The following is a 16,943-nucleotide window of genomic DNA, read 5'->3' on the forward strand; positions in this document are numbered from 1 at the left end:
GGTCATGGTTTCAATTCCTGCCGCTGCGTCCGCGTTTAGATGGGGACGAAATGCAAGAAAAAAGAAACGTTCGTGCACATTGAAGTGCTCGTCGATGAACTCCGCGTGGCCAAAACTAATCCGGAGACCACCACTACGGCGTGCCCCATGATTAGGTTATCGTTTCGGTAAGTAAAACCCCAGAATGTTTATTTTATTGCCCTTCCCTGATATTCACGTAAAATGTGAAGACGTTATTACGTTTCGCCAACCTTTGCGTCACAAGTATGTTGCTTTTATTGCATACAGTATCGTCACGCGCACATTATTTTGCTTTTGGTTGAGGGCCGTTTTGCAACAGACTACGCTGCTAAATAATTTACACTAAGTAAACAGAAAAAGGGCGTAAATCTGTCAATAACTCACAACTTTACCGCCTTTGTGGATGTAAGAGTGTGCGCTTTAAATTTATTTACGCTCTATTTCGTTTTTTAGAGGTGTAAGTTAGTTTACCGTGTATCAGTGTTATCAAGCATCGTTTGGCGCAAGGTGCGCCTACTGTATTCGAAAATTCTTCTTCAATGTTCTCACGGATTCTGTAGCGAAGGCAACGTCGTTGCGATTCAGATTTCTATAACCCACGAATCTGCTGGCTGCTGACGATGTGCTTTGACTGTTGTTTATTTTCCTCGGTACAAGTTCGCTTAGTAAAAAGTAAAACTTTTAACTAAGGCTCTTTGACAGTGTGATAATTCAACATCCCTATAATGTGAGAGTATCATCAATAATAAATCTGCGTTTCTCGATAGTCAAAGGGGCTTGAACCCTGTACATGCAACTAATGAGGTCGACGCTTCACCATTCACGTTGACTCCAGTTGCCTTATTATTAACCGCAAAGTTGTGAGCTCCGAATTGAAAGACTTCCAGAATCTTCCAAATAACTAGTTCTACTCTGATGCTATTTTTTCTTTAATTTGTGCGGAATTGGGAATTACTACGTCGAAGCCCATTCTTGTGAGCAAGCTAGATTAACCGCACACTTCTCTTCTCACGGTCAGAACCGACTTTATGAAGACGTTGTTCTGCTGACTCTTTGCTAAGAAAATTTTAAACATACATATTTGTTGAATAGATGGAAGCAAAAGGCGACAATAAAACCAGTGAGGTGTCGATACACCGAGTCTCAATTTAAACATCCCTATAAGTTGCGAGAACGTGTAAGACAGGCTATCGGTTGCGTTTAATGCGCATGCAATAAACTGAAACTTTGCGTTATTAGAAACGTGAATGCGATGACAATCACGTTGTGGCAATCGCCAGCATATCTTTGCAAATCCCCGTGTGTTTGTATAGAGGAACCTGATTTTCACTTGTCTTAACAAAGGTAGTTCGGTGAGGCTTGCTGCTCTCACTGAAAACTGGCGCCACTGGGCCCTCGTCCGGCCCTCTTTGGGTCCTTTAGTTTATGTTTTCTCTTACACGCTCCAGCGCTTTCACGTTTGTCAAGTTGCCACAGATCTGTCCCGACTATAGTTGGAGTTACTTCATGCATGTGGCTGTTTGATGGTGTTCACGCCTGCGAAGACACTTTGCTGAAAAAGATCACATAACGAGGACTTTCCCTCAACTTATTACCGCCCCCCACACATACTCGGCGCGGAAGCCAAGCATGCTACCAACTTCGTGCGAGCGCGTCGGTGCAGCCGGTGGTAAGCCATGTTTGACCTGCAGAAGAATAGGATCATGTGTATCACCTGTAGAGGTGACTTCTCTGTGGTTGTTTTGTTACTGTGGCGAAGGCGAATCACTTACCGCACCCTTAATTCTTCGCGACTAGCCAGCAGACGTCATTAGGCCCATCAAAAGACGCCGTACCTTCTCAGGAAAGCCCCATTGTCATCCCCTTTCGTTGCCACCAACAGCTGCGTCAGACGGTGAACTGTTCGCCCGGATATGCTTAGATCCAGTCCCTGTGCTACTCCAACCACCATTATCTGGAAGAAAGGCTGCCATCTGCCGATGCCACGCAATCAGATTATGTTCTGTTCTTTTCTACGAAGCTTGAACTATTCTGTGTTCTTGGTTTTGTCAATTCTCTTTCCCTCTTATGCAAGTAGTCGAATGACAGCTTCATGCTGTGGCAGGGCAGTAAATCATTAGTACAGGTCTTTTATGCTCGTAAGATAATTCCTAGTAGCGTATATGTGCTCAAGGACAGGCGAGTGCAACCGAAGTGCACGTCTTCAAGCTTGAACACAAGATTATGCATCTTGAAAACAAACTTGAAAGGAAGCATACCATATGCGAAACACTAATTTCCATGCCTGAAAAATGTATTGCAACATTAACGTTGAACTGTCATCACAGTCCTGGTACAACAAATTGTGTGCCTTGCCACACATCGCAGTTATTTACTAAATGATTAAGGGGAGTGTTTATGCGAAGACGCTGAAATCTTGCGCCGGAAACATAGTGCATTTGTGTTTCTGTACGTGTTCAGTAAAGCAAGATTAAACACGCGCTGTCATTATTTCACATTCCTACCACCGCATAATACTTTCACGGGCGTCTCCGGAATGTCACACAACAAATATGAACAAAAGGTCGCGTTTGAGGGCTTCCTTATGACGCAATGATGGTTTTTATTCATATCTGCGTTCATTTTTAACATGGGCTTGTGTGGGATAATTAGCAACCGCCACCGACCACCGACATAAATTTGTTCTCTTCGGTCACGGTACTGAACTTTAACGTATTTCCCAGCTACTGGCGAAACAACCGCATTTGTATAATGGTGTGTAGGCATTGTCAGCGCGCAGCTAATTATTAGCAACGTCGTCGCGGTTGAATTGTCTGAGTGGCACAATGGCCAAACTTTGACTACAGAGAACCCGTAATTTTCCGATTTTATTCGCAATCGCATATACAGACGTCACGCACTGTCAACTGTGCAACTTTGTAATACCTGGCTAATCTCCTCGCCTTTTCCTTTCTTTCGTCTCACTCTCTCACTTTTCGTAACAATAAACAACGCTGTATTGCTCGTTATTACCAGCATTCGTATGCTAATCGTGCATTGCAACACTACCCCAAGCAGTGCTATGTCACCGTAAGGAATTGCAACAGCCCAGTCTATAGCGAGGAAGATTGTTTTCGTAATAATCACTGTGGCCTCTACGGTATATTCCCGCGTTGCCTGCGCCTATAATCCATTAGCTTCGCATCTCTCTTTCTTCCCTTCCTTGGGTCTGTCTGTATCGTCTAGGCTACGAGGAATGACATCAAAGAATGCACAAATCCACTAAGATGTGACGAGTAGAAGTTTGCTGTAAAGTGTATAGAAGCTTTAGAGGTCAATGTCTTTCGAAGCAAGCCTCTCACCAGAACATGCAATTACGCGCTTTCCTCTTCTTTATTTCCCGGGCAGTCACCGCCTTTCCTTTCCTGCCGCCACATCCGGCACTAAAGTTTCGTGCCTGAAAGTTACCGAGATGTCCCCGATCCTGAGTGGGCAGAATCTTTGAGACGGAATATCTTGTTTGTCGTGTTGGAGACCAGCTTTATTTTTCCTGATAAAACTCTTTAGCGACGTCATTTTATCCGCATTTCAGTGTGTCACCTCCCATCAAAAAGCTCTTACAGACTTATTACTCATTGTTACTTGCTACACGAAACGCAGTAGAAGAAAAGCGCTGTTTCTTAGCGCGTTCAAATTAAATAAGCTTGCATTGGAATCCGCTTCTATAAAAGAGGCACGACAATGCGTTACTATTTAACTCATTTTCGCCCCTGTTGCTTCGGTTGTAAGTAACAACATTTACCGCGAGTTAATACCACGCGCAATAAAAGTGGCGTGTACTACATCCACGTACAGATAGCATGGATCGGCTTAAAATTTTTTTGATTGATGTGATTTTTTACGTGTTTACAACAGCACTTATTACCAACTCGCCCGAAAGTACTGCATGTGTTTTTGAGAACGTCTCTCACTCTTTATATACTGGATGTTCTTCATTAACTTTCTTTTGCATGTACCGTATTTACTCGATTCTAAGCACCCCTTTTTTCACGATGGCGATGCCTAAAGTGAGGGGGGTGCTTAGATTCGAAAAATCTAGAATGACCCCCCACCCTCCCTCTTTTCGCTGCGACATTACGACGAGACGGGTGCGAGAAATATCGTTTTAATTGGCAAACATTCAAAAGAAAAATTAGTGCAGACAGTGAACCCATCGCTTGTGTATGATGCTCAGTCACTATCGCTGTCACTCGAGTTCGTCGCACAGCTTGAACCGCTGCTCTCGGTATCCCACAGTAGCTCGTCTTGCATTCCGTCGAAGTTGTTTGTGATCGAGCACTTCTTAAATGATTTGACCACAACGTCCACTTCGACCCTCTTCCACGCGTCCTAAATGCACTTTGCGATGGTTGTTGGGGACGCTTTCTGCAGCTTACCCGTCGGCGCCTTCTTCCGGTGAGGGTTTCGCACCCACTCTTCGTACCCCTTCCGTAGATTGGTTTTGAAGGGCTTGTTGACTGAAACGTCGAGGGGTTGCAGCACTGCCACCCGGAATCACAACCAAGTCGCTATTGATGTTCCGAAGCTTTGTCTTTACCTCCGGGGTCAGATGGCCGCGAAACGCGTCCAACAGAAGCATTGACCGCGTACCTGCAGGTCCGCCGAGCAATGATTCCAAAGTGAGCAAGCGCGTTTGGCGGCCTTGGCTACGCGCTCTTCCTAACAAATAGGGGGTGCTTAAATTCGCATGCAAACTTTTTTCCAAACTTTTTCGCGAGAATAAAGGGGGAGGGGGGTGCTTATAATCGGGGGGTGCCTAGAATCACGAAAATACGGTACACAGAATGTTTCAACATTGCCTTCGACAGACCGATAGCGTAACTCTAGTAATATATCTCGATTATTCAAAGAGGCGGCAATCAATTGCACGAAACATCAAAATGCATAGTCGACTACTTAGCAAACAGACTACTTAACTTCCTAACGAATAATTTACGCACATATTACAGTTCATGAAATGCTGCCAGTGAGTTCGCCAGGCGCATCCGCATGGAACAAATTTTCAGGATGATACCAGTTCAGAGATATTTTTTCCCGAACTGTGCGAAGAAATACACGATAATTTCAGTTGCTTTTGCGCTCCATTGCATAAAATGGCGCTTTGTTTTATAGCGAAAGCATATTATGCCCTATTACGTGAATATACGCCGGCAGCTACGGCTGACCGAGCAATGGTAGCAAAAATGGCTGACGGCGCAAAGTGTAAAAACAAGTAAAAAATGCTCTAATTCACATCATTTTCTCAGGTAGGTTTCTGTAAACAAAGCAAGCTATTGGATTTGAAAAGAAAATTTGGTACGTTTCGGTCTCGGTGGGAACAGAACTCGGATTCCTGGGATGCGAGGCGCGCACGCCTCCCCGACACCAAGGTGGCTCCACGGTTCTGGCTGACTGAAAGTGGGCCTAGGGCGAGCGTCATTGCACACGTCGTGTCGCAGCCATCTGGCTGACTACATGTGGGGCCTAGTGCGCTCGTCATTGGACACGTGACGGCGTAGCCAATGGAGAGGAGGTGGCGCCACGTCATGAGTGTATAAAATGAGCGCGCTGCCTAGTAGTCAAAAAGATTTCACTAAAGGAACTACAATGCTTTTGTATTCCCACGCGTATATAAAAGCAGTCTGAAGTGTCTCTGCCGAATTTTTTCTTCAAATAAATGGAAAAGCTGTACATTTTTACAAGTTTGCCCGTCGCCTTTTTCGAAACCTGTGTCATGCTTTAAGTCCTTCCTTGTGAATATGCCTTGCAAATGCACCGGTACAATTCGTTAATTCCAATATTTAAGAAATTGACACGCATATTAGTAAATCACCCTTAATTAGTCGATTATGCAGTTTGATTTGTTGTGTGACTAGTGTAGGCCGCTTCTCTTAATCAAGCTCAAGGGCTGGAATTACGATAGCTGCCGCAGGCGAATTTTATAGATTCTGTATGAATGTCTTAAAAAATAACTGTAAACTTAAGATAATACATAAATGGCGCAGCATTAAACCTGCTGCGCCCCCTTCGACGAAGAGCCAAATCGGCAACGATTTTTCAGAATGGTCGTGAGGAAGTCGTCAGTCTGCATCACGTACAACCAGCGTACCTGGAGACTCCTCCTCACACCTTACAAGTGGACATTGGTGCCACCACAGTCAGATACCCAGCTACAATATACTAGACATCCCCTCGCCGCCGCGTCCTTTTTTTTTTTTTATTGATATGATATAAGGAGATGTTGGCGACCGCGTCCTTTTCGGCGCCCCTTCTAGGCGGGAGGCCATTTCGCGCCCTCCTCCAACACCTTAAGGAGTCTTGCAAAATTATCAAGCTTTAGAGGAAGAGAACAACGATGCGCAGGTGGTGGCGTGTGCACGAACTGCAAATTCTTCATTCGCACAATTTTGTCGTGCGAAATAATCAGTAAACCTGTTCACTGTGCAATGTTGTACGCTTCAGTTAATGTCTTGAGCGCTGTTGTTCTCGTGATAAGTACGACGTTGTGAGTTTGATACTCGGGCAAGGCGATTGCAGTTTCGTGGGAGCAGAATGCAACAACGCTTGTCAACTGAAGTTTAGGTTTACATTGTAAGCACCAGAGGAAAAAAAAAGGTCAGCGCATTTGAGCCACTCTACCGACTCTGATCTCATTTACTCGGCAGCAGCATGTTCTCACAGCCTACCGCTATGGTCTCGACAAAATAATTTATTTGCAATGCACGCAATGTCGTCTTCGTCCGCTACGGTATTGCTAGCTGTTGCCTCCGAGATACACACACCGACATCGTGACTCTCGGAGTGCGTGCGGCACTCAAAATGAGGTTCTAGCTTCGATCCAGGGAAATTTTGCCGTCCTTGCCGCCGTGATGTTGTGTATAAAGTCTCACTGCGATAAGGTTGTGCCCTGTGTGTTATTGGCGCGAGGAAAAGTTTGCGAGGGTGAGTCGTGATGGATGTTGGCTTGATGTGAGCTGGATTCCGCGCACGTATTGTTGGAGGTGGCGTTGCTTCAAGCTGCGGAGAACCATTGAAGTGAGAGGCAGCGTGCACGAAGCGTTCACTTCCTCATGCAGGTGCTCTTTATCCCACCAGCGTTGTAAGAGCGAGTGTTCACGGTCATCCAGTGAGATCTCTGTGCGTCTTTCCCTGTGCGCGCGTGGTACCATGCTAGGTAAGTTAATTAGTAAACGAATGTTTACTGCAATTTCCACAGACGATAAGGCTGTGAACATTACATCGCGTAATTGCTCAATATATTGCTATTGCTACAACCTTCTTTTTTTTCAAGAAAGCTTTTCTTTCGGGCCAGTTGGTTCGTAATGCTAAAAAGTATGCCTGTCTTTCGCGTAGTAGTTTCTTTCTTAAGCATTACGAACAAACTTGCTCCACAAGTTTTATTTATTGCGCCTTTCCGTGTCCATACCATCTCGTGCTTTTGTGTGTTTGGTACAGCATTATTATTTGTTTATTGGAAATTTTTCATCTTTCTTTTTATTTGCATTTCCATGACCATAGGTTTATGCAGTGTTCATTCATACAACACACTCCTCAGAGACATTAGTGAAAAAGGCTGTTACGAAACGGCGTTAATAACTGCATTGGCGGTTATAACGCACATTTTGATGTACACGCTTTTGTAAAACTTCGTTAGTATAAGTTATTTTGTCTCGCAGAATGGCCTGCCTTTGTTAACCAGAGAAACTAATTTAGGAAACTATCGGTATATAACTGCGCCTTTCTACTAAAGCTACAAAAATTACCGAAACTACTAAAGCTAAAACGGTAGAACAGAAAGAGCCCTGCAGAATAGGCGGAGAATGCTGCATCGCACCAATAAGAAGCACTTTTTATTTCACTGCTAGCTAAAGCAGGAAGATTGATATGATCCCAGGAACTCAGTTTACTGCGACAGCTATTATATCTTAGTTGTACTTGCTGGTGGGGTAGCCGGTAACTCGTCGTATTGACGTAACTAGGTGCAATTTAGCGCTGCCGTGTTCACGCACACACCCACACACGCATACATTCAAGGGCACCTCCGTCGTCATCCATCGCGCGCAAGGCACGGGCGACGGGGGGGGGGGGGGGGGGGGGGTGGAAGGGACGTTCTGTTCTGGCGGCGGCTGCGGATGGCGCCGCCGAACGTGACCGCGCGGGCCTTACCTTGAAAGCGATCTGCAATGGGGACAGAGTCTAGCTTCATTGACGCATGATAGCTTCGTGTGCGCTGTGTTTTCGCCGCTTAATTCGCGTTGAAGCGAGAGGTAGCGGGGAGGTCAGTTCGCTTGCCGCTGTGGCCGCGCTTCCACATGCCAGCATTTAGACAGCGAGTGTCTGCAGTCATCGAGCGACATGTGTTCATGTTTGCCTGTGCATGTGCGACACCATGCTTGTTAGTTTAGTGACGAAGCTAATGTTTACGCGTCTATACGAGCCATAAAACTACTATCCTTGCTTCGTATAGCTATCTAGTAATTCGTTATTGCAGTCGAAGCTGGAAGCACAGGGAAAGGTAATTGTTACGTTTATTTCAAATATAGAAATATTAAGATATAAGTAAATTAAAGTGAACGAAACGGTAACTTGCTGCCGGCGGAGACCAAACCAGCATCCTCCGCATCACGCACGCGGTGCTTTACCAGTTCAGACACCGTGGCGGCCATCCTTCCAAGCCCGCTTTCTTGGTCATTTGCGCGCAAGGTTATCGTTGGAATTGTTAGTCAGCTTCGTTCACGGCTTAGTTGACGGACGTGGTGCCTAATTCAATCGTGCCTAATTCGAGGCCCTCTCTGTGAAATGAGCGGGGATAATAACAGAGTTCGAAGGCATTCCTAAATGAAAGCAGACACAAAGTCTCGGTGCTGCAATAAAATGTCCGGATGAAAACCCGCTTCGTATGGGGAGATTTTCTGCTCGTTTTTCATTAATTCGCCGATGGACGCAGTTAGAGCTGTAATTTGAGACCCGGATTCATTAGTCTTGAACAGTGACCTCACGTTATGGCCAGAAAATTGGTCCCCTATGCGTTTGTGTTTTTTTCTATCTTTATTTCGTAAACGACCCTCGCATTGTAAAACGTTCGAGTTGGAAACATAACCGTTTTAGAAGAACAGAATTCGCTGCATTTTTCATATAGAAAACACTAATTGAGACAATCTGTCCTAAATTCCGAGGCTCGCCACTCGTCCGGAGATCATTATAAAGCTGAAATTAAAGTATGCATTATTACCTGTACCATCAGTGTCTCTTGGGCATTTATATTGTTTTTCGTTCGTAGGGCTTATTGCGACTGAGCTGTAGTCTCATTATTGAACTGTGGTAGAACGTTCGGTATGGTGTATGATATGGTTCCCCTTAGCTCATAGTAATACTCTGCATTGATCAAGCCAGAAAATACGAGACAATTCGTTAGCATTAAATGAAGGTCTCTTGCACCGACAAAAAAAAAAGAATACTGGAGAAAGCCCAGAATCAGGGAAAACGCAATGCTTGTCATACGGGGGAGTAAACAAAAGAATCCTTTTGTGCTCGCCGACCCGTGACCATTATTCGTCGTTGCGAGCTCTTGTCCATGCAGTCTTTGTAATTCGAATGGAAGTGGTCAAAGCATATCGGAGCTTATGTTCAGATGAAATATTGCGTTACCACAGATGCAGGAATTTATACATGGACGAGACTTCATCTGAGGTATTTCAGAGAGGGTATAAGCGGATAATGTCGTAGCTGTATTAAATTTAACACAACCGTGAGTGTGTAATTCTTAATACGGATTAAGTCATGGTTTTAAACTCCCCATACAAACAAGTTCTGTAAGAGACAGTGTACTGGAATGCTCCTGAATAATTCTTTTTCACTTGAGATCACTTGTGGTAAAAAAAAAAATTAATGCACACTTGTGCGACCTTGCAGTATCACAACCTAATTTCCTACTAAGTGGTAGTTTTGAAGAGTTGCAATAAAAGTTTCAGTTGCCTGTAATAAATTACATACTTGAAAACGCTGTCCTTGTATGACTGTTGATTTTGAAACTCTGTCCACATAGTACGCTTTACAGCATACTTGATAAAAAATTTTCACGAAGGCAGTAATTTGTTCACACGCAGATAACTTCGCCTAAACATTGGCCGCAGTTCCCTCTCCTTTCCCCTTCCGCTCCCTCCACTCTGATCTTCGCTAAGTTGGATCTCAGTTGCGTCGACAGTTCTCAGAAGACAGCGCAATAAAATCTGAGTTGTTCGTTGAAGATCGCATTTATGAAGGTCCCTACTTCTTGCACATTTAATTACTGCAACGACAACATTTAGACCACACCCTTTGAGTTGTGCCTACACCCCACCCATAACAAGTCACTTATTTTTGCTAAACATGAACTAGGGGCCTTGTTTAGTTCACCGAGAGCATCTTAGAAACCAACTCCGACCGGGTTACGATCGCATGAAGCTGGTCAAAAATGAGGGTTCAGTTTTTAGTTGACTTATCATGACCCTGCTTTCCGATGCTGGTGTAGCCTAGAGTTACATAGAGACATTTAAAAGCATAGATGATAGCCGCCGTACGACACTTCCTAACGCTTGATTAAGATTTTTCCCGCAAAAATGTTTTCTGTACACAACCACGTAACTTCACAAAGAGATTTTTGTCATAGCCTTCCACCAATTTTCGTTAAATCTGATCTCTGTGGCATGTGTGGTTCTGCAAGAGCTACAGGATGAATTTTGCACCTCTCATTAGAACTCTTCATAACGCTCGAGAGCATTAGCGACGGTTATTTCTTCCCACGGCCCGATTTAGCTCCTTCACTTTCAACTTTGCATACATATCACCCATCATCTGGCCCTTACCTTCACCAAACATAAAAAAGCTACCTCGTGCATTTTATCAAGTACGCTAGGCGAACGTCCTATCTCGCATGAAAAAAAAACATAAAAAAACAAGTTTCAGTAATTATTTGTTACGCTTCTACTTAAGCCGCGAACGCGGAAATTTCAGGGCACATTGCAGTCGAACTGCCCTGAAATTTCCGCAAACTTTCAGACCCCGAGTTTTCTCTACACATAGGAAAACGTTAATAAAAATGGCAGCGTGATACTTTCGAGCACTTGCTAAAAAACATTTTCTTCGAAAAAGCGGTAACTGATGCATTGGCGTTTAACTTGGCACACGCACTTGCGATAACATTCCCCTGAAAGTCGATGAACTCGGTCTCGCTTTAAAAAGGGTTTCGTGGTTTTACGCGCCAAAACCATGGTCTGATTTTTTTTTTGTAATATTTGGGGTTTTACGTGCCAAAACCACTTTCTGATTATGAGGCACGCCGTAGTGGAGGACTCCGGAAATTTTGACCACCTGGGGTTCTATAACGTGCACCTAAATCTAAGCACACGGGTGTTTTCGCATTTCGCCCCCATCGAAATGCGGCCGCCGTGGCCGGGATTCGATCCCGCGACCTCGTGCTCAGCAGCCCAACACCATAGCCACTGAGCAACCACGGCGGGTATGGTCTGATTGTGAGGCACGCGGTAGTGTGGGGGGGGGGGGGGTTCCGGTATAATTTGCACCGCCTGTGGTTCTTCAAGGCGCACCCAACGCACGGCACACGGACGTTTTTGCATTTACTCCCCCGTAGAAATGCGGCCGCCTCGACCGCGACTTCGCGCTTAGCAGCGCAACTCGAAAGACACTAAGCAACCGTGACGGGTTTGGTCTTGCTGGTTTTTCTCCTTACAGCACGGCAGCTCCCAAAATGTTGCGCTGTTCGTAAAACATGCAAACCTACCCATGAAGCTCCTCAGCACTTGCCTAAGTAATTTAGTTTACTCAAACTGGTGACTACAGACTTGTTGCGAAACCTGATTGTGGCTTCATGGATGACATTTGTGAATGTTTATAATCAGAGTGCTGAACTTGCTTTCACCTTTGCGCATCCCTCTCGCTATGTCATTATCATCCCTCATTCCACCTTTATGTCCCCGTTCCCCCTCCCCCTGTGCAGAGTAGCAGGCTAGAGCACCTTAGCTCAGGCCGACCTCTCTGCCTTCTTTCAAGTAAATTATCTCTGTTGTTATCACAAAGACTGTAATTATTCCACGCAGCTTTAATTTTGCATACATATTACCCCGCACTTTCCCTTTAGTTTCTTTGTATATGATTGAGGTGGCTTGTATAGTTCACTGAGCACACCGGAGAAACAAAATAAATGCCTCTTTGTCACTCCCAGAAAAACCGAAAAATACGAGGTTTCAATAAATATTTTTAACGCTTCTCTTCCCGTCAAAAACCCAAAATTATCGCCACACAGTACACTTAATATTCCTCCTATATTCATTGAATTGCAAGTAGGTATCTTTTTCTGTTGTTTCCTGATTCTGGGGCAACATCGTGAGTAATGCAAGCGTTGCAATCTGGAACGCTTGAAAAGTAACTTTCTACAAAGGCTATTAATAAGCTGCAAAGATAAAAGGCGTATCCTTCCTCACTCACGAAATTCACTTTAACCTGCTTTAACGAGATGTAAGTACCGCGCCTGGCATGGCTAACTGAGCAGACCGGGCAAAAGGAACTATAGACCTTTTTCAACGCATAAAATTAGGGTGAAAACGAGTATTGGGTAATTATATTCAAACTAAATAATCAACGTACAAAACTTAAAGCTTACAGTAAGTGTCACCAATGAAGTGGCCTCCATTACCTCAAAAAAAATCTAATTTCTTCAGTTTTTTTTGTTCTCACAGCTAAGGGGAGAAACACTTGAAGCGTTTCATATAATGCCTCTTAGTGAGCCGAAGTCGATGTTTTGGGCCTTTTGATTTCAATTCTAATTGACACACAAACTTCAAAATTTGCCTGCATATTGCTCTTATTCTTCTTCACATTTAAATAGATATAACATTCGCGAATTACACAGTTGCTTCCGAAAACTGTGAAAACTGCCGAATAATCTTTTCGAGCCCTTCTACAGCCGCATTATCAGCCTGTAAAAGTAAATTGCTCTACGGCACTGTACGACCCACCTCTTTGGCCTCCGATTCCTTTAAATGTAATGCATTTTTCAAGAACCCTTGAAAGATAGCGTTTATCTGAAAAGTTAATGCATATAGGAGACAATGTAAACACAAGCTTTTGTTTCATAGTCGTGATTTTGCGTTGCTGAAATCATTTTTGTTGTGGCATGTCGGTAGCCAAAATTCTTCAACGCAGTGAATAGCTCTCTTCTAGAGAATTTGTAGCCTGCTATCATTTCGCTCGATAATTCTAGCCCACCTTAATACACAGCAATTTTAATGGGATAAGAAAGTATGATGTCGTTCGTTTCTGCATCCTTTTTGGTCTACCAAGCCTCCTCTCGCGGATAAAACTGGCCTTTTCTTTTGTTGTGTGTGAGTATTTTAGATGTTCAAGTTATTATTATAGGTCAAATTAATTTTCTCTTGAGTGGGCCTTTAAATGTGTGCAACAACCGATAGGAAAGTGACTTTATAGGACTTTATTGTTATGCGGTGAAGTTAGGCGGTATTGTGTTTGAATTGACCAGGAAGGGGCAGGAGTTTAAAGGAACATATATCTTTCAGTACCGATAACTGGTTGTCTGTTGGAGTTGCAGAATTAGTGTGAACTTTATATAAATGCAGTCAACGATGTAGCAGAGAAGTATTTGAAGTCACGCAGATCACGTGCACTTTGTGGGTGCATAGGGTGGGTTCGGTTGACGAAGTCCCAAAGTGTAGAGCATGGACTAGATCTCAAAGATGCTTTGTCCCATGGTTATTCAAAGTTGATGATGTTGATGATGAATGTACATAGATTTAACCCCTTCCTTATTGCCGGTGGCAGACACTCATAATGAATACCGTAAATGTATTTTATTATAAAGACACTTTTTCGACGTGATAATGAATTATGAGGCTTGGACAAACTCGCGGTGCTCCCTTAAATGAGCAAACGAGAACTCAATGCCGACTAGTTTCGGTGGTCTGACGGCTACCGGCATCGTGATCGCTCGGAACGCTCTATATTAAAAAAATTTTATTTATTTCATCACAATGGTAAGACAATACCGGGATGTGTCATTAGAACAAAACAGACAACGTGGCCGGCATGGCAGGCTACAAAAACATTCCCAAGCTTCTGGTATGGCTCTTTGGGAGGCAGCATTTAAGTTTCTACGTGGAAGTCCGTGGCTGGTGTGGACGCTGTTTAGCCTAACAAGCTTACTTATGTTTGATGAACCTCGCTCAGTGAAACGCTACTGCTAAATGGCGTGATCATTCAGCAAGGCGAGACATTTTGCCAACTCGGAGCCATTGAGGTACTAATTAGAGAAATATCAGCGTGGACGCCGCTGAGCTGAACTCATGATGAATGAACTTAATAATGGTTCTAAGCCGGCCAGCCCGGCCGGATTTTGCTTCGTGCCAACGCTTCTAGAGTCAGACAAAGGAGAAGCTAATTAGAAGATAGCTCTGCAGGAGTAATACGTGCAGCTCGACCGTGTGATTAAGCTTGGGTCTGGAAGTATTCGAGCGCTCGCTTTACTCTGGACTGACTCCGTCAGAAACAGGTGATGTAACGATTGAACTCGAAGGGCAAACAATGCGAGCACAAACTAAAAGTGACGCGGGAGGAGACCAATTGAGCGTCGCCACCGGGGGAAGTTTCAAGGAATGCTAACAAAGACAAAACAAAATATTAGATTGGCTGCCCGGTTGCAAAGTGCCCTAGATGAACCTCTCCAGCATTATGAAATTATTTGCCATTTTTGCCTTCAATGTAACAAGATTACTGCGAACAGCCTACACAAAAAATGAAGTGTGCAGACTCAATAATATTGACTTGAAAATTAAAGCCAGTGGTAGAGTTAGCGTGGAAGGTTGGGCGTGTTGGTGATTCAGTGAAAAAAAAAAAAGAGTACACAGCGCAAGAAAGGGACATGAAAGAGCGACACACACACAGCATTGTGTGCGTGTCGTTCTCTCGTGTCCCCCTTTTTCTTGCGCTGCGTTTTTTTTTTCAGTGGTAAGGCCACAGTAACAAAGGTAGTCTAACGTTAAAAAAAGTGACCCAGATTACGGGGACTCCTGAAGAATAATAGTTAATTGACCAGCAGATTATCATTGAAAGTTGAATATATTCCTTTGTATAGTGAGAAATTTTCTTCCGCGACTTCGTGTTGTCAGCTTCGTCGGTTGTTGTATTGGACTAATGCATAATACTCGAGAGTACAATTTTCCTCACTGAGGGCGCTAGATATAATGTGAGACGTGGTGTTCCTGAGCTACGTGGGCTTTAATTATGAACCCTCTGCACGCCAGCCTGACTCATATTGTGCGTTTTAACGCAGTATGGGGGCGAACTCCACCTGTGGAAAAGCTGGCGCCACCGTCGGCATGACGTGGCATGAGGGATCACATGGACACAGCGGCCGCGTCGTCTGATTCGGAAGCGCCGAAGTCAGCTGAAAACGAAAGTTTAAAGTCCCACCTGCGCCGCGGTTCTGATTAAGTGGTGAGGCTTTACCGCCTTGGGCGTCTGCCTGACAACATTTGAAAGTACTATAATAGGTAGTGGCTGCCTTTGGAGGCGTGCAGCATGGTAGGCTACTGCTCGGTGCCGCAGTGCCGGACGTACGCAATGGAGCCCAGTGAAGCCTTATTCACGCGTAGCCGCAGGGTAAGGAGCTGCGTGAAGCTTCGCTGGCGAAACTTAGAAGCGGCAAACACCTATCGGCTACAACTCGGGGTATGCAGCAAGCACAGCCGTGAGGAAGATTTCTGCTACAGCGCCGGGACTGCGCGATGTTCGGTGAGTAGCAGAAAACGCGCACTGAGACGCTCACCCTCATCCGCAGCCCGGCTAATGTCATGACTGTTTGGTCTATGAACTTGTTCTTGTTAGATACTGGCAAGTTCGCTGGAATGGAAAGAGAGTGGTAAGACGCACATTAAAAAAAAAGCATGGCATATAGTCATGTTTGTGTTATGAATGTATGCACTGGAGTAAGAAAAATAAGCAGAGGGAGATCGCACGCTGAGAAGACCGATAAACATACAGTGCCACGCAACTTGAGAAATAATATTGAAATGTCCAAGAATTTAGAAGACAAAAAAAAAGATTGAATCGTCGTGACGGCACATCACAGTCGACGTAGGCGTGGAAGTCTCTACAATGAAATTATTTTTCAACAGTTCTGATAGCGTCCACGCAACAATGTTTGCTAGTGTACTGTCAAATGCTCATATACTGTGGCCTAAAGTTCACGGCACGGTGCGAAAACGCGAACACAGCGAAATTAAAACATTGTGCGCGGACATGCATGCAGACGCGCAGTCGGTCGCTGCGAACCCTTGCGATCGCTGCATTGAGGCTTCATTGTATTGTGCTCCATTTGGTTATACAAACAAGCCCACTATAAGAACATATTTCACATGGTTTACCCTCAGCGGTTGCATACCTTTCACGAAAGAAGCCGGTTCGGGAGACTCCGTCGCGGCGACCGCGCGCAGTCGCGTTCGCTGAACGTATTCGGTAAAGAGAGCGTTTGTAAACGATTCTGTGCTTTCAGTTTGCCTAAGATTATTATATCGACAGTCAAAAACTTCCCTCGTTTTTAGAGTACCAACGTAAATGTGCAAGAGGGCTGCCGCGTAGTGTTTTTATTGAGCGCCGTAAGCGAAACTTATGAGGAGCGCGCCACGTGATCTCTTATACTACGCAAGGGAGGCGCTTCCGACAGATGACTACCCCGTAACTCCTCGCCCCCAATACAACATGGACACAGTTATACGACATGTGCAGCTTTTGCCTCACTAAAACAGTCCAGTAATATGAGCTGTGAAAAAGAATAGAAACCCTGTTACGTGAAGTGTCCTGCGCCAGAAAGTGATAACACCACGAATGCAACCACG

This window comes from Dermacentor variabilis, chromosome 3 (assembly GCF_050947875.1).
Source record: "Dermacentor variabilis isolate Ectoservices chromosome 3, ASM5094787v1, whole genome shotgun sequence".
Taxonomy (NCBI): Eukaryota; Metazoa; Arthropoda; class Arachnida; order Ixodida; family Ixodidae; genus Dermacentor; species Dermacentor variabilis.